General features: G+C 37.4%; 1 protein-coding gene across 2 annotated transcripts in view; it reads left to right on the forward strand.

Moving 5' to 3' along the window:
• Positions 1-3,331: 3,331 nt before the first annotated feature.
• TAFA2 (TAFA chemokine like family member 2) overlaps positions 3,332-21,161 on the forward strand; it is a 490,256-nt gene continuing 472,426 nt past the window's right edge. The window contains exon 1 of one of the 2 annotated variants that reach the window (XM_037847595.1): positions 3,332-4,771. The gene's annotated coding sequence lies outside the window, so the exon portion shown is untranslated. Of the gene's footprint in view, positions 4,772-4,851; positions 4,925-21,161 lie in introns of those variants that run through there. The other variant, XM_037847596.1, reaches the window with a different exon arrangement.

The following is a 21,161-nucleotide window of genomic DNA, read 5'->3' on the forward strand; positions in this document are numbered from 1 at the left end:
CATTTTCCTAAATACTACACATAGGACAGTTTTTCCTGCCTAGGTCCTCTTGACTGATTTCCATGGTGTCTCTCTGTATGCTTGATCTGTTTGGTTTCCTGATTATTAATTTAAAACAACTGCTACCGCAATTAGAAAGAAGAGAACTTTATTAACAGTATAACCATTCACAAATTGGGCAGAACCAAGTAAAAGCAGGTGATCCAAAACATTGGGGGTAGTGGTGGAGGGGTGCACTGGGAATTTATAGTCCCTGAAAAAGGGGAGATTGTGGTTGTCAGGTGAGTTTTGTTCTCGGAGCTTGGTGGAACATCAAGGTGGCAGGAACCATGTTTGAACCTGTTTGGTCAGAGCTTGGGTTTCTTTTTCTCATCCTATTTTATGTAAGCTTTAAATTGTGCTCTCCAAGGTGCGCATGCCTGAAGTTTGATTGCATCAGTGCAGGATGTCCATTTTGTGTGCCTCCTTTGCTGGGAAACATTTTGTAACCTAAGGCCTGAAAGTCAATTTAGCATTATTATTTAGTATGAAGTATTTAGAATGTATTTATTATGTGGTAGTCACTGTACTAGGTGCTGGGGGATTGAATATTAATACATACACTTGTCATCTTGGGGTATATGAAATGAATTCTGCGATTGCTTCTGTTCACCTGATTACATGAAATCATTTAAAAGATAGAAATGATGTGATTAGCACCAAAGAAATAAAGCAAGAGGAGATGGGTGAGGCTGAGCAGCTTGCAGGTGATACTCCTTTTCACTTATGAAGAACAGAAGTTACGTTCATTTATTTTAATATTTTTCCCTGGCAGAATCTGAGGCTAATTTTTCTTTTTTCTATGTCTTTCCCACTATCTTTTCTTGTATCTTTAGTAATTGTCTGACGAAGGCTTTTCCGTATCCAGGCTCAAATGATTGTGGCCTACCTTTAAGGAGGAAGATAGCATGTTTTAGTGGGGAAAGCAAAAACAAAACAAAATGAAACAAAAACAAAGCCCCAAACAAAAACTGGCTTTGGATTCGGGTAGATCTGGTTTGATTTCTGGCTCTGCCACCTAATAACAGTGAAATTGAGTCTCAATTTCTTTCATATGTAAAATGGAGTTACATAATCTCCTTTATGGGATATTGTGAGAATTTGAGATTAGGATATGAGATAACATATAATGCCTTCAGCAGAAAGCTTAAAGTACCCCAGAGTGGCACTTTAGTAAATCCTCAGAACATGGAGAGGTATACATGAATTGCAATCCCGTGATGTTAAAAGCATTTAGAGCAATTATTTCCCACTCCTTGAATGGGAGGAGGTAGGCAGTTTAAATAATAGACTCCAAGAAGTATCAACTCAAGATTGATTAAACTGGGGGGTATTTGCCATTTTGTTCCTTTTGGAGTTCAAGCAAAAGATTTTGTTTCAAAGCCTAGGGGTGCTGAAAATATGAATACTTTGATCTAAAAATTACTGGGAATTATTTATCTGGATATTTGCAAAATTCACAAAGGTTCTTAGAGAATTTCAGTGTCATATGACTTTGGATAAGATATTCTGTTGTATTTTTTAATTTATGAATTTTTCTCTTATTAACTTTTCTTTGCTATTTTTGTAAAAACAGTAGATTTGATTAGGAAAATAAGAATGAAAATGTCACATATTTTGACAATAAAAATAAAGTTTTATCAATATATAAAATTACAGATTTTCCTACAACCACAGAGAGTTATTGAAAAAGAAGCTAGAAGGATTATAATCTGTGTTTTATATTTCTTTTTGGAAAGGGAGGCCAACGTTCTGAAGTGATTTTGTAAATGACTATATCCTCCTAGCAGAGACCAGTTTTCCAACGCCATTTCTGCTTGTATCCAAAGATTTGCAATGAAACCATTTGAAAGGAAATGGTGTCAGGTGGTTTAAATGTAAACTTGCTCCCTGGGGAAATACATTATTATGTAAGTGGACTGAAATAAAAATCTTTTGCAAAAGACCATTTGAAGTTACCTTGTAAACAAGTGATTGCCATGTGCCATATTGATTCACACCCCTATAGTACAATTAGTTAAAGCAGCAATAGTTAAATCTACATAATTTAGTTTTGGTTCCTCATTTTAAATGACTTCAACTCGTCTGTTATTTTCTTATAACTTCTTTTCTTTCTTTAACTCTATACTAAACTAGATTATCTCGTTAAAATTGAACTCCAAAAATTCAGAGTGAATGGGAAAATCTTTAATCATAACTTTAATGCATATTTTATAATTTTTAAACATAGAGAAACATTTTTGAAAGCAAAGTCTCAATTGGAATAAAGTTTACAAAATCTGAATATTAAAGTCACTGGTGGGACTTAGCTTGAACTTGACAGAAGTAACACAATTTTTTCCTAAAATCTGTGGAGCTATCTTTTATTGAAATAAACACACCTTAACCTAATTAAATTCCTTGAAGTCTTCTAGATACAAAATATGATTAAATTACTAAGCGTTTTAATATACAATCACCAAGAAGTGAATCAAATATTTCATATTTCTTTGCAAACAGGGTAACTAGTATTTTATTTTATAGCTGGTAGAAAGGGTAATGATACTGTCAATGGTTTCAGTGAATCAAAGCTATAAAGCCACAAAACTTTAGAGCTGGAAGGAATTTAACCAACCTGAAAAATATCAGTCTTTTTGAATAAGAGGTAAGAATACTGGTTCCAAAACAAAATCTTTGAGATACCACTACTTGTAAGGAGCTTGTAAGGCTGGATCAGCATCCTACTTTTTTGTTTCAGATTTTCCTTTCTTTTTCTAAATCCACATTCTTACTACTTACTTATTTTTGCATAACTTTCTAATCAAAAGATTTGAAACAACACATTAGATTAATGTTTTGCTCCTCCCCAAACTTGATCAAAGTAAGCTTAAGATGCCCTTTCATTTGAGCTCATATGCACCCTGCTTAAATAACACCCAAATTGACAAAACCTGTAAGGGCATGACCTTCCAGGATCTTGGTATTAAATTTCTGCAAATATCACTATGCTCCTTTACCAAGTAATCTGCATACATAGGGCTGCAGTGAAAATCTCTCTGACTCCATTAGGGGTTGGAATTTGTAGAAATGCAAATTCTCTGGAACCAGATATTGTTTTCTTTTTCTTTGTGGAGAAATTGGAGCCCTAATTACATCCAGTAAAGAACCTGTTTCTCCCTCTGGAGGGAGACATAGTCCAGCTTTTATACTGACTGCCTCCTTATCTTTTACTTTTTCTTCTGCAAGACCGCTGTTTGTTCTCAGCAGCAGCTGCCGCTGTTAACAGAACTGGCTGTTGGGAGAAAGGCGAAGGGAGGCAACGCCGCCTGGTCGTGCCGTTCCATTTTACTGCTTAACTCAACCGGGAGTGTCGGGACCTATCCTCTCCCGGCGTTCTCCAGGCACTATCCTGGGAGGCCAGTCACTCCATATTCCCTGGACAGCCAGGTTTGGTGGAATAGGGTGTTCTGCCCTTCATGGTGACTTCCAAAAGATACCACCAGTGTCTTTTGACAGTACAGCGCCTAGGGAGGGACGCGGAGAAGAGGCTTTGGTTGCTAAATTGCTTACTGTTTTCTTTTCTTCGGGTTATCTGGATTTGTTTCCTCCCCACACCCCCGCTCCCTTCTCTCTCCCTTCCCGCCATTAGCAAAGTGTCACAGGCTGCTTGCTTGCCTGTGTTCGATGCTGGAACTCGCACGTTCTCGGTGGTGACTGTACTAGGGGCGTGGGGGAGTGCAGCGGGGTTCCCTTCCAGCCCGCGATGCCTAGAGGGGCAGCGGTTGGGCTGCGTGGGGCTCTGCCCACAGCATTTCCAGGCGGGATTGAGGGGCTGCTGCTGGCCAGGAGGAGCTAAGTGGCTCGCGTTGACGGCGCAAAGTCTCCGGGAGGGCACCAGCGGCGACTTATCTGCGAACAGCGGGAGCGGCTGCACCGGGAGCAAGGAACCCCGGCATCTTGCCCGGTGAGATCGGCGGAGGTCAGATCTCTCTTCATTCCCGCCCTGAGCCTTCCCAGCAACTCCTGTACATTGGAGACCCCGGGACCTCGGAGAGCCAGGGAACTCGAGAAGTACTCGGCGGAGGCTGCTTTCCTGAAGGTGAATCGTTCTGTCCAATTGCCTTTCCCGAGAGAGCAGGAGGGAGGGCGGGAGAGACCGAAGGGAGTCTGTGTGAGGGTGTGTGTGTGTGAGAGGGAGAGAACGTGAGGCGAGAGGAAAAGTCTCGACTCGGCATTTAAAGCAAACAAATCCGAGATGGAGTAAGAGCCGTAATTGCTGCAAGGCCGCCTTGGTTCTCGCAGTTAGGGAATCTGAGCGCTCCGCGCGCTTCCGGAGAGGACAGCGGGGCGACCTCAGGCGCTGCCAACAGCTGCGGGACTTTGGCTTTTCCTCAGTAAACAAATCTTTGATTAGTTTGACACTGGAGTAAAGAGGGAGACAAAAGAGACGAGGCTCACGCCCTCTACCCGCTTTGGCCGTGGTGATTCCTGTTTGGATGTCAAGAGATTCCTGAACCCTCTTTGCCATCGGGGGAGGCAATACACGCGCGCGCGCGCGCACACACGCACGCTCAGGCCACACTCACAAGTCCTTCACTAGCACACACCACCAGGCTTCGATTCCCTATGCCCCTGGATGGTGACAGCGGATTGGCATCTTGGAAGAGATGCAAGAGCGCTAAGGCTGCCGTTGGCCCGCGGAAGCTGCAGGAGCATCGCTAGGTGTTGGCGCCACCGGGAAGCCCGGCTGCAGGTAGGTGTGAGCCTCGCCTCCGGCCGCGGGCAGACGCGGGGAGCTCGGGTGGCAGCTGCAAGACCCGGAGCCCGAAGCTCCTGTGCGCACACGCCTCTCCACCCCTCCCCTGGGATCCAGGGCTGTGGGAGACTCACCCTGGGAAGGCGAGAGGTGAGGGCACATGTTGGTTGGGCAGCCAGTGTATCCCTCGCAGACGGTCAGGGGAGGGGAGCGGATAGAGGGTCGCAGAGGGGAGTATTGAACACGCGAAAGAGGCTGGGTGAGAAGAAAATTCCTCTCTTCTCTGCCTCAATTCTCCGAACATAGCAGCAACCCGGTCGAGAATTGTAGTCGGATTTTAATTCTATCCCTCAACCAGTCCAATCTCTGCTGGTAACCATTTTGAACTCCTAATTAGGAGTTGGGGTCGCATTCAAGGAAGGATCAGTGGGATGTCAGGTCGCCGCTCTGAAATCTCTACTTTCTGTTCACTTCTGATTAGTTATTTCTCAGGCCTGTGTGCAGAGGGTGGGCGTTTCAGTGAGGCTATTGATTTCTCCACCTCTATTTTCTTAAAGATCCGTGTTAATAAGTTCTTGATACCCATCTTTTAAAGGTTTATTTATATTTGGGAAACTGAATGATTCGTCGGAAAGCTTTAGTAAAGGATCACTTTACCAACTGCGTTCAGAGAAGGAACAGCTTCGGGAAACTAATGGTCTTTGATTTCTTTCCAGATAGATGTCTTCCAAATCTTGCTAATAGTACATTGTTGTCTGCCCAGCTGCTTTGCTGTCCCTTTCCCCTTCAATTCCGAAAGGCCAGTTTCCTACCAAGAAGTAGTTTCTTTAGGCGACTGATCTTCACTTAGCGGGGGAACATGTTATTTCCAGCAATTACCTTTGTACAGGGAAGTTTGAGATCTGTCGCCCCTTTTCTCCTAAACTGCAGGCTGAGCTATCCAGTCTCCACTTGCAAAGGACAAACCGTAGGTGCTCGCAGAGATGCGACACTTGCCTATTCAGTATTCCACTTCCTGACCAAGTACTAAACAATTGCCTGAAGCACTTGGAATCAGATGTGTAGTTACTCCAGTACTAGCCTCTCTTCACCTTGTGCTGGGTGAGTTTGGCTTGTGGCAATAAGACAGAAAAGAAAATATGCTCATTTTGAGAGTGTGAAATCCCCCTTTGAATTTTGCAAAAGACTTCCTGAAAAACAACAACCCATGTACAACCTTTACTCTGAAAACTCCCCCAAAGCACTCAATGTATAGGGGTATTTTACTCAGGACAGGATGAATTTAAATGACTATTGACTGAAAGATAATTATCTGGTTCCTGTCCTTACAGCTGGATTGTTTTAGACATCAACATTCAGACTGTTATCAATTAACACTTTACAACTGCTCTATTTGGCAATATAAGTTAAGACAAATGAGTAATTAATTTAAGATTTCTGTGTAAAGTGCTAAATTGCAATAACAAGCAAAGAAGATTAAAAACACTGTAAAGCCTTTTAAAAACAAGAACATAAAGATTATTTGTGTTTACTCTGGCCTTTCCCTGTTCTCACATGTACTCTCATGCTGGTGAATCTTACAATTTCAAAACTGACAACTAACATCCTATATTTTAAAAAAATCAGGTAAGTTTAATTCAATTTTCTCTTTTCCTATTTATTCTGTTCTGGATCTCATCCTGAATCAATTGTTTGGAGCTTGATTTTTTTAGAATTCTAATTTTTAAAGTCAAAAGGCCATCACACTGAAACTTATTTTATTTTCATTCTAATTTTCAATGAAGAAAATTAGGTTTTGTTGTTTATAGATATAATACTATGAGAACAGTGTCACTGCTGACTAAATCCTTAGGTACAGAGTCTTTTAAGAGAAAAAATTACAGTTTTAGTGTGTTATCTTATTCGAATTAGGCATTTTTTGATATTAAAATCCTGATTCTTTTTTTGCCTTTTAAAAAAGAAATTTAGTAGTTTAGGATACTTGAACTCACATATTTATATATAGTGCTATGCTATGTTCCTCTTAAAGTAGAACCAAAAATGGCATTAAAACAAACACCTGTGATACTACAAGTTGTCTTGGAGGGTAATCTAGGTTTCTGAGTATGTGTGGTTTAAATCTGTAAAATATTGGCTATTTTAACAGTAACAATTGGAGAATGAAGATTCATTGAGATTCTCATGGATATCTGTCAAAATAGATACATATTGCTTAGATTAGAGACTGCCTTATAGTATTTACTAACCACCAAGTTTTAAAATGTGATGATATGACTGTAAAAAGGAGATCTGTTTTTAGACATGGTCACTTTTCCTTTTTAAAAATTTATAAAGTGATGTAAAAATTATTTTGCATGCTATCATAAAATTTTGGTGGTCTTGGATCCGGTATCTTCAATATAGTATTTTAATGATGATCCTTTTAAAATGTGATTTTGAATATTAAAATGTTTAAAGTGGATTTTATGGGTTGATTTATCAATAACTGCAGGTTATGGACAATCCTATACAGGTAGGGTAAGATCTGCTTCTTGAGAATTTCCCAGGTTTTCTTATCATGACCTCTAAGAAAAAGTACTGTCATATTCTGCCCAAGTTCAGCTCTAGCTGCAAACTGATGAACATTTGCTTCTCTAATACATGTCCTGAACCAGGAATGTTCCAAAGTGTCATCAGTTATTTCTAGTATATTTGAAAAGATGAAACAACCAGAATGCCAACAGTTCAGTGCCCCTGCTTTTACTTCTGCGGTATTTTATTAAGGATGCCTCATTAAGTCGCATTATTCTGCAGCTGTTTTGTTTGCTGAAGATTCAAGTAAAAATGAGGAACTTTACTGTGCAATGCAGTTGTGTTTTCTTGATTAAAAACCATAAACTGAAGTAAAATAAGCATCCAACATAGTGCCCTTTGATCTATGCCTGACATTTACAAATACAATTCATCAACCTGCTATTAGTAGGGCTCCATCAAAACAAAGAGAAGAAATGCATTAACAAAGACTGCTACTAGGTATGAAGGACAAACCAATTGAATCAACCACATATCTGGCTCATAAGCTTGCAAAATATTTCACATGATACATCTTGATTATGATCCATTGATTTTTGTAATGCCGTGTAATATGGTAAACTTGCCATTTTGCTTGAAAATTCTTTGGGTAACTTTATTCTGAACCTTTTGGAGCATATTGAACTATTTATTCCATCGGAAGAGAAGGAATGATTTCTTGAGTTACCATGAGATTTTTTAGAGAACAATTTTACCTTAGGTTTGGAGCACAATCTGAAACGGGAGATGGAAAGGTGGACCTAGCAAACAGACCCTACAAGTTAATGTTTCTTAGTTGACTTATTGGTTAGTTTTCAGAAGGTCTGATTCTGTTTAGCACAGTGACTGAGTGTCAATGAAATACAACTAATGATTCTTGTCTTCTACTTATTCTTATAGAAATTTAAAAAGGAGTGGTTAGAAACTTTTTGGAACTTATTTTAGCTTCTTGAAGAATAGTAGTATTTAAATACATTTACTCTGCAATATCTACCTATTAATCTCTAACTATACATATATATCTGCACGTACATGCTTAAGCTTCTAATGACGCCCATGTACAATACTGGTTTTGTGGAAAAGGGGCAACCATAACTTTATAAAATGTCTACATTATTAGGTAAATAATTTTTCATTATTTTTCATGATTTGACCTACAGTGCAATTGTATTTATGGTTTAACAAGGTCCTTTGTAATCAAGTTTTACCATTTGAGCTATTGTTACCTATGGTATATTTTTCTCTCCAGTTTTCTTCTTGGAGACATTTTTATTTTCTAGACTACAAATGCAAAAAAAAACCACACATACAACAATTTTGCCTTCTATACAGGTAGGCTTTTGATGTGTTTGACACTGCAACTGGGTATTTGAACACATTTTAAACATTGAATATATGCTTGCTGTACTTATTAAATTTACGCCTCCACAGTCAAATTGTAAACCATGCGCTATGTTAGAGTACACTTCTGGTTTACAAGTGGTATCTATAAGTTGTCTAGAAACACTGATATTATACTCCAAATTTATGTTAGGTTTTCAAAACCCACCTACTTAAAATGTGTATACCACATTCATATGTTGGATTTCATCCTGTGCCATAATGATAAGCACATAGACGCTGATAGGAATTGGTGAAATCTAGCTTACTTAAGCAATTGATTGTTATTGTCGTTGGAGAATATGACTTCCAGTTTGCTTGGGATTCAGGTGAACAGTGAATATAAAAGCTATAAGGAGAATATTCTATTTTGTTCACAGTGATCCATTGGAGTATGAGATATGATCAAGGAGTCAGAGCTTATATGCTTATATTGGATAAAGCCCTTTTAATCACTTCTTTCAACCTCTTACATTACTCCATGGTAGCTTGAATTGTTTTATGATTTCTCCTGAATGGCCAGTTAGCACAAAGTACATCTACCTTTCCCCTAGTAATAGCACAAACATAGTCATTCAATTAAATTTATATTTATACTGCCTCATTCATACAGTAGATATTTGGAAAACTTTTACAAAGAGATTCAATAATGTGATAATGTTGCAGTCTAGCAATTATGATGGTAGGCTGAGTTTACTGCTTTGGCAAAATGGGGAAAACCAAACAAGTCTTTGCTCTTTTATCTCCTTGGGCTGTGTAAAGCTAACTTTCCACCAGAAGCCTGGAGGTTCAGAGTAGTATTTGATGAATGCAAGGTTTGTTTTGCTAAATGTTTTCATATTTTTGTTGCTATGTAATTGTATGCATGTGAATGGGCAAATGTGTTGACCTTTAAAGGTCATGCAAAGATTCTAAACCTTTCATTTTGCAGTGTTAATTGCCTATGGCCTCTTCTAGCCCCACTTGGAGCTTTCTGTTGAGTTTAATAATGCAGAATAATACTTTGGCTTTCTTTAGTGGTTTATAAAGCTCTTTATAAGCAGAGGTATGAAAGTATCCATAGTAGGTGCCACGACAGCAGATTTTTGTAAAGTTATGTTTGTGCATTGTAATTAGAGATTATAAGCCAGAATGGCCTGAGCCATGAGGAGACAGACAAATTATTTCTAGTGCAGAAACAGATCATTCAAAATTAATTTCTATAGGTAAAAAATGTGCTATAATTTTATTTGACTCTGGCTGAATTTTCCTTCTTTTCTTTCTCTTTTTAAAGCCCTTCTTAGAGACTTCAATTAGAATTGTCCTTAAATATTTAAGGAAGTAAATATGCTTGTGGTCTCTTGCTTTATTATGAAAAAAAAACCCATCTATATGTGGAAAGGATGTGTTATCTCTCCCAGTTTGCTTTTTTCCTGGCTTCATATTCTTTTTCTTGATGAACTGGAGAAAGCAACAGCTGACAACTAAAAAAGGATTATTTGGTCATAGAAATGATAAAACCTGAACCTAGGAATAGAACACAGAGACTTTGTTAAGCGTATATACTTTAAGAGGGCAGGTCTTATATGGCCCTAAAACTTGGTCTAATTAAACAGTAGAGGAGTACACACTGATGGAGTGAATTTGTGATGCTCAGAGGGCGATTTAGATCATTTGAGGAAAATGACATGTACACTTACGTTTTTTATTTGTATTAGTTTATGGAGAGTTTCAAATTCACAGAGTCACTGCCAAGTGCTATTTCATTTAAAGTAGATAAACCTGGTTATTGTCATCATTTGTTTCTTAATGCAGATTTACCTTGTTATAAGTATATGGTTAAATGGCAAACTCAAATTTGGTGATGCTAGTGAGTTCAGAAAAGTCTTTAGAAATGAGACCCAGTCCTGTTTTTGTTTGTATTTCCTTCGGAATGTTGATTTGAACTGAGTTTAACTGCTCTAACTTTAGTTCTTCTTTAGTTCTTCTCTTTTGTGATATACAAGGAGAAAGGAAGTAGATGATCCACGTTTCCATCAGACAATCTAAAGGCCAAGGGGAAAGTGAAAGGTATTGAGACCTCACACTCCGTAAAACAGAGGCCTCAGGTTGGGCAGTTTTAAGGTCAAGGAAAATTTCTAACCTAATTTTTTTCAGCTTTAGTTCTTGAAATGTTATATGACAGTGGTTTCCTGTTAAGATATATATTTAGCTTTATTGCAAACCCCTTTTATATTGATGTTGGTGTGTTTATAAATGTATGCTGAGAATTGGATCAAAATTTAGACTTTATTATTAGAAGATGAATTTGCTCCTCACATCATTTGTTGGTGGTTAAAATTCATTAGCTTTTATTTTGGTCAGCAGATAAATTTTGAAAATGACTATTACAAAACCAATGTGGTGCATTGGTGAGAACTCTGGAGACGCTTTTGTAGCTCTCCCAATAAATTACCATGTAATTAAAAGAACATCACTTGATTTCTCTGTGCCTTGGTTTCTCATCAGCATATTTCCTCAGTGGATTTTTTCAAGGAAATTAAAAATATATTTTATGTGTCTAGACCTAAAAAACATTGTGGTGTGGAAGGTGCACTAGTATTGCATGATATACTTTTGCCTCAAGGAACTTACATTTTTATTAGGAAATCAAGGAGCATCTAATGCATAGTTCCTGGCACATGGAAAAATGCTCCATAAATTTTTTTTTTTCCCAATAAATAAGTGACCTTTAAAAGTTGTCCAATTTTGTAAGACTGAGATGATAATTATTGTTTTAATTTCCTGAGCTGCTCAAACAAATACCATGTAATGGGTCAGGTTAAACAATGGGAACTTATTTGCTCAGGTTTTGAGGCTAAAAGAAAGTCCAAATCAAGGTGTCACTAAGGTGATTTTTTTTCTTTCTTTCTTTCTTTCTTTCTTTCTTTTTTTCTTTCTTTCTTTCTTTCTTTTTCTTTTTTTTTTTTTTTTTACCAAAGACAAGGGCTGGCTTTTTGTTCACATGGCAATGAACCTGGTGGTCTTTCATGGCCTTTCCTGCTCTTCCTGGTTCCACTGATGTTCAGCTTCTTGCTTCCATGGCTTTCTCTCTCTCCATCTGAATTTCTTCCTGCTTATGAAGGACTCCAGTAACAGGATTAAAAACCATCCTGATTTGAAGTGGGCCACACCGTAATTGAAGTAACCTCATTAAAAGGTCCTACTTCAATGGGTTCACACCCACAGGAATGGATCAAATTTAAGAACATATTTTTCTGGGATACATATAACTTCAAACTACTACAGTGGTGATATGACATTTGTGGTGATGACTAAAGACTTGATAGACATGAAGACATAAAATTGAATAACAACTAAATCTTATAATTAAGTTTAGTCAGTATGTATAGTCTGCATGATGCTATTTTGTTGCAAAAAAAGTTGTGATGGATCTTGGGCCCAGGTAGTAGACTGAATATATTTTGTTAGGGCTATAAGTGTTTTCTATACTGATGGTTTTCATAGTCACTGAAATAATATTGTTTGGTTTGATCAACTCCAGAAGAGCTAGGCTAGCAAATGAATAATGTCCATATACATGTTGATAATTAAACATATTCAATCAGAATCTGTGTACAGATTTTTTAGAATTTATAATCCATGGGAAAGTTTATTCATTTATTCAGTAAGTATTTATTAAGCATTTTTTAGGTGCTTGGGTATCTCTGTGAACAAAAAAGACAAAGATATATGCCCTGATAGAATTTAGCATTTGGGGATATTTATTTTAAGTTTTGAGATGACTCTGTAGGAGTGGTTCAACCATGTATTGTGCTTATCTGCTCTTGCTGGTAATTCTTATAACTGTGAAGCACAGTTCTGAAAAGAAAGAACTGTTAAAATAAAAGGTATTGCACCCATGTCTGAGGTGGAATGAATTATGAAGAAAAATATCATAGTTTGTATCTAAGTTGAGGTATGTAATTCAGAAGACTGATTCTAGCTCATAAAGTCTGTCATCAAGCTAAGGGTGACACAAATAGTAGCTCCTTTTTCTGAATTACTCAAATGGAAGCATACATTCAGATAGACTAAGTGACTTGAGATCAGTTACATGATATACTCTAGAACCTTTTAAAGGTGTTACAAATTCAAATGCCATAAGGGTCAGGCTGGGAATGTGAATTGAGTGAAGTAGACCAAGTGGCAGATGACATATGGCAACTGACACTCAGCTTGGCCACAGTGTTGGGGAGACCACTGGGGGTAGTGGAGAGTCTGACCAACATCTAAGTGGGGCAGCTGCACATTGGCTCCACTTGTTGTTGCCATGCCGGAATGTTGGTCTGTTGATGACAGATTTTCTGATTTGTAGAAGAGAATTTAGATGTGAAGATTTTTAATGTGAAAGTTCCAGTTTTATAAATGATGGCAATGAATTCAAATTTGAAACAGTATATGAGCTTACTGAACACATCTGTGGGCTATATGCAGGCTAAGGGCCATGCTTGTGTCACTATTGACAGAAGGGCATGTGAAAACAGCTAGTTAGGGACATGTGTGTGTGCCTGCCTTTCTACCCTTCTCTCATCTCTAGCCACATCCTCCTACCGCACTTGCATTTGGAACCAGAGTGGTTGACAATAAAGGGCTCAGCTGGAGGAGCTGAATGATGATGAGTGGCTCAAACTGACACCTGACACCTATATTTTGTTTTCTTTCCTCTTATTGACTCATTGTACAATTGATGCTGAACTCCTCCTGAAGTTGGTGGTATCTTGGAGGGTTTAGGAGATTTACTGGGAATGCAGAAGTTTCAATTTATGCCAGATGTTTGGAATGGGCTCTGTAGTTCCATAATGCCTTGTTTCTTTAGATCAGTATTTCTTAAACTTTTGTGTACGCACAAATAACCTGGGGGATCTTGCTTAAGTGCAGGTTCTAGAGTGGCGCCTGAGATTCTGTATTTCTAACAAACTCCCAAGTGAAGCTGATGCTCTTGGCCTGGGGACTACAGTTTGAGTAGCAAGGTTTCAGAGAGCATTTTCACCATTTCATTCACTGCTTGTGGAATGATGGGGGGCCTACAATTCTCTTTGACAGGTTTCTCCCTATAATAAGCAGCCTAAATCCAGCCACTGAATCTGAACCCTTTTCTTAAATGCTCTTTGGTCTGAACACAGAATTCCTAAGTGTTTTGCTTAGAGTTACTCTGGTCTTCTATTTAGAGAACAAATTCCCTCCCACCCCACAAAGCACAAATCAAAATAATCTGCTCTTTACATATTAATGCAATTTAGGTTTACTTCCTAGCATTAAAAAATACATTTTAGGCAAAACATCAAGAATAAAAATTAAATAAGCATATAGACCAGTATTCCCTTTCTTTCCACAATTTATTGTAACCTGGAGGTTTAGAGACTATATATGTTTGTGATTCTACTATTGTATAAATTAAATGACATTTGTCAATGTCACATTTAAGTGTTGATAATCACATCTGGAATATGTTTTGATTGCTCTTGTCAGTGACTTGGCTCATCATTCATTAGGGAATTTAAGCCATTTATTCTTATCTACATAATTACCATTTTCATAATTTATCATGTACTGTTTTTTTTTTTTTTACCTTCATAATCACTATTGACTGTGATCCCATTGTTCTTGAACTTCAGTGATACTGAAAATTATTGGCATTCTAATTTTAAATGCTATTCAATGCAGATAGTATGCATTGAAATATTTATTGATTTTATTTTAGTCTTCCTGGGTTAAGTAAAGCTTTTAAATGCTTGCCTCCATAGAAGATTTCACAAAATTAAAACTCTTTAACTATATTTGATTATTAAGGAAGTCAATGTGTATTATAAAACCAAAAGTAAGTCAACTCATTAGATCACAAGAACTTAAAACTGGGTGTTTATTTTTGCTTTGCCTTTATTTTAAAGGATTGAATTGTAACTGTATATGTTAGCGTCCCTATACACCTACTCTTTTTTTTTTTAATCTTCATTTTATTGAGATATATTCACATACCACGCAGTCATACAAAACAAATCGTACATTCGATTGTTCACAGTACCATTACACAGTTGTACATTCATCACCTAAATCAATCCCTGACACCTTCATTAGCACACACACAAAAATAATAAGAATAATAATTAAAGTGAAAAAGAGCAATTGAAGTAAAAAAGAACACTGGGTACCTTTGTCTGTTTGTTTGTTTGTTTCCTTCCCCTATTTTTCTACTCATCCATCCATAAACTAGACAAAGTGGAGTGTAGTCCTTATGGTTTTCCCAATCCCATTGTCACTCCTCATAAGCTACATTTTTATACAATTGTCTTCGAGATTCATGGGTTCTGGGTTGTAGTTTGATAGTTTCAGGTATCCACCACCAGCTACTCCAATTCTTTAGAACCTAAAAAGGGTTGTCTAAATTGTGTGTAAGAGTGCCCACCAGAGTGACCTCTCGGCTCCTTTTGGAATCTCTCTGCTATTGAAGCTTATTTCATTTCCTTTCACATCCCCCTTTTGGTCAAGAAGATGTTCTCCGTCCCACGATGCCAGGTCTACATTCCTCCCAGGGAGTCATATTCCACGTTGCCAGGGAGATTCACTCCCCTGGGTGTCTGATCCCACGTAGGGGGGAGGGCAGTGATTTCACCTTTCGAGTTGGCTTAGCTAGAGAGAGAGGGTGACATCTGAGCAACAAAGAGGCATTCGGGAGGAGGCTCTTAGGCACAATTATAGGGAGGCCTAGCCTCTCCTTTGCAGCAACCGTCTTCCCAAGGGTAAAACCTGTGGTAGAGGGCTCAACCCATCAAACCACCAGTTCCCTATGTCTGTGGTCATGTTAGCAACCATTGAGGTGGGGTAGGCCAATACCCCTGCATTCTCCACAGGCTACTCAAGGGGGCACTACATATTTTTTTCCTGGTTTTTTTGTTTTGTTTTTTTTTTTAACCTGTTCTTCCTTTTTAAATCAACTGTCCTATACCCTTACTCTTAAATATGGTGTCTTCACTCTTTGAAGCGTAAAACATATTTTTGGGACTCTTCAATGATTCCAGAGAAAGGCTTTATGTTGAACGGACCTAGGTTTTCCCTCTACTGCCCCCAAACTCTCAGATTTTATAATTCACATCTAAGGTTATTGAGATAGGGCTACTGTGGAACTTGTTGAAAAAGATATATCTATTCCTCCTCAACTCAATCCCAAATATGTGACTAATGAAATTTTAGGTACTGTGCAGAAATGAAAGATTTTCAAAATCAATAAATGGAAAAAGAATAGTTTACTGCACATTGTTGAATGTTACCTTGGTGCAGAATCCATGTTACACTTCTAGAAAGAGTGGGTGAATTATGGTGTTCCTTGTCTAGTATCTTTTCTGAGCAGCTGACTGCATCCAATCTTTAAGGTGGACTTCAGGATTTGTGGCTACTATTTCATTTTTGCAATTCATGAAATCTGCTTCAAAGTTTCCTGGAAAAATAGTATAACAGACTATATGTGAAATAAGAGAAAAAAGCAGGCTGGATAACTAGCAGTCAAGAATTGAGAAGGGGGTGATTGGCAAGGGGCCAGATGGAGAAGGGGTAAAGGAGAAAATATATGTTAGAAGGAAAGTTTGTTGCAGGTAGCATTTTTACATAAAGAAAATGGGAAGTCCTTGACCTTTGAGAAAGGTAAGGAGTTAGACCAAGAGTAAATCCATTGTAATTCTAGTGGCACAAAGAGGTAAAATGGAAATGAATTGAGTAAGGTAATAGAGAAGAGAAAAATGCATGGTGCCAAACCAAAGTTTCCCTGCATATGGTAAAAACTCTATCCAGGAACAAGAAAGCCTTTTTGGTAAAGACTTTTGACCAAGCTAACAGGCAGAAAGAACGGGTGCTTGTTCGGACCCTACCGCTAGGTAGTTATTAGACCTTAAAGAATTTACTGAATATTCTTATCAGTTTTCTCATTGGTAAATGACATATGTTTAATGATTACTAAGATCCCTCTAGGCTCTGTAAGCCAATGATGACCATCTAGGTTAAGTAGACAACCTTCTGTTCTGGCACCTGAACACATCTCAATCACTGCCCTTTTGTCTGCTTCCTCCCTAGACTGAAATTCTTGAGATCAGGGCTTGTGTGTTATTCTTTACCTTCATCCAAGCCTATCTTAGCCTATATTTGGGCATTTAATGGGCATTTTATTAATGAATTGATGTTTAATTTTTTTATTCTAAAATTCCAAATTATTTTCCTCTTTTATTTCCAGAGGCATAAATAATAACCACATATGCATAGTGCTGCATTGTTTACAAAGCATTTTCATGCATTCATCTGATATTGTAAAATGATGGGTGCTATCTTCAATTTCAGGTGAAGAAAGTTTGTTAGAGAGAGGTAAAAATCATAAAACCAGTAAGTGCTAGAGGCTGACTTGAATTCTGGTCTTCACATTCCTAAGTCTGCCTGTTGGGAAACAATTCTCTATGGGTCTCTCACACTTTTTTTTTAATGTCTTGCAAACAAGACACTAATTGCCTTTTTGTTCCAGAAAACTTTTCAAGAATGTGTAAAAATTGAACAGCCTTGAAAGATAATTCCTCCCTCTGGAGCACAGGGCAGAATTGTGTAATAAAATATAATGTCCCCTTTCAGAGCAAGGGGCAGATATGCTTGCAGCCCATTATAAAAGATTTGGGATCCCTGAGCCCAAGATTCTTCAGCTGTGAAATAAACACATTGCACATGGGCATCCACCTAGACTGCTTCATATTGTACCTGTGGGACTTGGGGGCAAAGGGAAGGGAATAAACTCAACATAATGCTCATGCTGCTTGCTGGGCAATGAGTAATAAAGTCTTCTGACCAAGCATCCATAAAATGCGTCAGGCTAACTTGTGGGCTTGCAAGTAGCGTAAAATCCCAGCCCCTCCATAGTTCTTGACAGACTCTCTTTCTGTCACATCAAAGATAATCTCTTTTCTTTGCCTAGTTTATTTAAGTCCACATTAATAGCCTAAGAAAAATTATAATATAAATGAATGATTTTTCACACTACTGCCAGACTTGTACTCTCCTGCTGTGGTCCCACTGTAGTCCTTTTCTGACAGTTAGAAAGATTCCATGGGTGGCAGTATAGAGTATAGACTATAGAGGGGCTGAATAGGAAGCCAGGAAGACCAGTTAGAGAACTTCTTCTGATTGTTCAGGTGAGAACTCACAAGAATTTGAAGAAAAGAGCTAGAAGGAGGGAGGAAAAGATGGGACACATCAGTCTCCATCTGGTCTTGGAGACTGAATTTGTGGGAATGGAAGAGAAGAGTCAAGAATGGACTTTGGCTTAGGTGACTAATGTTTATACAGTGGGGTCACAGAAGATAACTGTAATCTATCTAGATGATAATTGTTTAAAGTATATTGAGTTTGACGTGCCCTTGGCATAACAAGAGAAAGAGTAGATAGGTAGTGATAAATTTGATTCTGGAGTTCAGGACAGAATTATGGATTAGAGATACAAGTTTGGGAGTCAGCAGTGTAGCAGTTGAAAACCCCCTAAATGGATGAGATCTCCTAGGGAAAATGTTTTAAAACCACCAAAGAGAGAGCTGTGGGGAACAAAAACACTTATAGAAACATCTTGGCTCTTTTTACTGTCAGCCAGCGGTCACCTTCTTTTTCTCAATTGTTCTCTCCCTGGGTTTTTGCCCTGTTTGCATCAATTTGGCATCACAACCATGAAGTCCAGTTTTCCTGCAATGATCTGCTGCCTATAGAAGCTGATGGTAGTAGGAAGAGTGAGGCCTGGAAGAAAGTGGAAGGCATCCCCATAGTTCCCTATTTCCATTTTCCCCTCTGCTGCACCCCTGAATATCATTGTGCACTGATGCTGTGTTCCCCTGCATAGCTGTCATGGACAGGAACACTGAAAGAGGATGAGCACTTTTCCCCTGTGGTCTTTACTTCCTGTGGCTATATATGAACATTTTTAAATCTAGAAAATCGAGTATTTACAGCCCAGACACTGTGCTAAACACATTACCTAAATTATCTCATTTAATCCACACAGTAATTCTAGAGGAAGGTGCTACTGTTATCCCTTCTTTATAAATAAATGACTTCACTGAGGCCACAGAGCTTGCAAGAAGCAGAGACAAGCCTTGAGTTAGACACATTGCTTCAAAGCTGAGGTTTGAACCATATAGTATTTTATTTCAGTCACACTCGGAAAATTAGACTCATTTTGCTTAAAAGAATGCCGGTTAGAGAATTGTCTTGGTTCAGATGATTTATGTCTGTAAATCTTAAGTAGGTCCTGTTTCTTCAAGTTTAGAATTGTACCATTAAAATTATACTATAATATCCATAGCATTCTTTGATATGTCTCAAATTTCTCATAGATGATTTTCTATGATTCTCCAATTTCATCTGATGAAAAGATTTGTTAAGTAATGAGATAAGGAACTAGCATTCAAGAAAATTTGAAAAATTCGTGTTACATCCTCAAATATTTTTTCCTTTGCATTGGGAAAAAAGCCCAGCTCCTAAACAAACGTGAACCAAAGTGTGTCTTTTTTTCTGGAACTAAATTCAGGCTGAAATGTTCTATTTTATTTATTTTACAAAAATCTCTCTTGGGCTCTTTGCTGTGTTAGAAATGGGTTTCTTGGGGGTGGCGGTGGGGAACAGCCTAAGCATCAGTCCTGCAGAACTTGGTTGCATTTGGAGAACATCAATATGAGACTAATTAGATGCTAAATGCTTGGTGAGTATTGAACAATGCAATCTTCTAATTTTCTGATTAATGACAAAGCCTCATGAAAACATTAATTATGTTGGAAGAATTCAAACAATCCTTTTCTGTGCAAATCTTTTTTTTATTTATTAATTTTATTTGTAACAAATGACAGAGTAAAACAGAAAATGTATTTGTAAATGGATTTTTTTCCTAATAGTATAAAATAATAGAGGCAGCAGACATTCTATTGTAATATGAATACTAGATTCCTATTCCTGAAGGTTATGGATGTTTTTAATATGATGATAACATCAAAGGAGGAATACTGTATTACAGCCGTGTTGTATTTTCTTTTGACTCTGTCTTTAGAACTGAATTTCAGAAAAGGGTGGTGGAAACATACTGAATCTTCTTTTTTTTTTAATCTGAGGTATCATGCATTTTACTTTTGTAATTTTACAGTGTATGTGTATGTAAATATATACGTAGCTATATGTATATACATATCATATCCTCTGTGTATTTGATTCACTTTCTTGATCTGAATTAGAATTGTTCTTTATAGAATAGAATGGTAATTATTGATAATTTGTCTTAATTATCAATAAGTTAAGTATCACCATAGATTGTGCTCTAAAATTATAAATACAAATGAAACTGTCTAGGAGAAAGGCCTCTTGTGAAAGATAAGATTCGAAATCATAGTAAACAACAATGAAATTCCACTTGAAGGACCACTTTGTAGAAGATAACAGGGCAGTTTTATTTCAGATGACTGGGATATAGAAAGGGAAAACATGGTATAAAAGGAGCTTTTTGTAGACATAGAAAAAAAGAAAAATGTGAAGTTTGAAGAAATGATAATATAATCAGAGCAACGAATAGGCTTTTCAAATATTTTTCTTTAAACATTCTATTATAACAGTCATGTGATTTTTTTCACAGTTATAGTTTTAAACCATGAAAAAACTTTAGAAAATATATGGAATCCAAAAGCCTCATTTTATGAATGAGGACCTGAGACTTGCTTAAGGATGTAAAAATAGTGGCAGACCTGTGTCTAGAACCCAGGTTTCCCAATTCCCCATTGGGATGTTTCCACTACACGTAATCTTTGTTAGCTTTCCGTAGAAAGCTTTCCATAGAAAGCATTCAATCTGTATTGCTTTCTTAGACTGACTGATAAAGTTGTGTAAGCATTGATTCAATTAAAAAAATCCCGCAAAGAAAGGTATGCAAAAATTTCATTCAATAATTCATTCTGTAGTCTAAAACCTGCTTGTCAATACATTTATTCATCCAATCATTGTTTATTGAGCAATTGTTATGTTTCAGGAACTGTGATATGTACTGGAGATATATTGGTGAGTAAAGCAGAGAGTGTCCTTATTCTCTTGGAGTAAAAATCTAGTGAGAGACACAGGCAATAAACAAATATGTATGTATATATATACATATATGCACAAATATATTTGCAAATTAGGATAAGTGCTGTATTAGAGGGGTCATCTTCAAATATTTGAAAAACAGTATTTTTTTGGTGGACAGAACATACAAGGACAAAGATTTTGATTCAAAATTAGGGAGAATTTTATCGTATTCAGAGCTGTACCGAGATTAAGAGTTGCTATAGAAAGCAGTAAATTTCCAATACTGGGAGCTCAATTAGCTCCTGGAAGAGTATGTTGTGAGGGCATTTATTTGTTTGTTTGTTTATTTGTTTATTTATTTATCCATCCATCCATCCATCCA

The sequence above is a fragment of the Choloepus didactylus genome, chromosome 8 (assembly GCF_015220235.1).
Source record: "Choloepus didactylus isolate mChoDid1 chromosome 8, mChoDid1.pri, whole genome shotgun sequence".
In the NCBI taxonomy this organism is placed as follows: domain Eukaryota; kingdom Metazoa; phylum Chordata; class Mammalia; order Pilosa; family Megalonychidae; genus Choloepus; species Choloepus didactylus.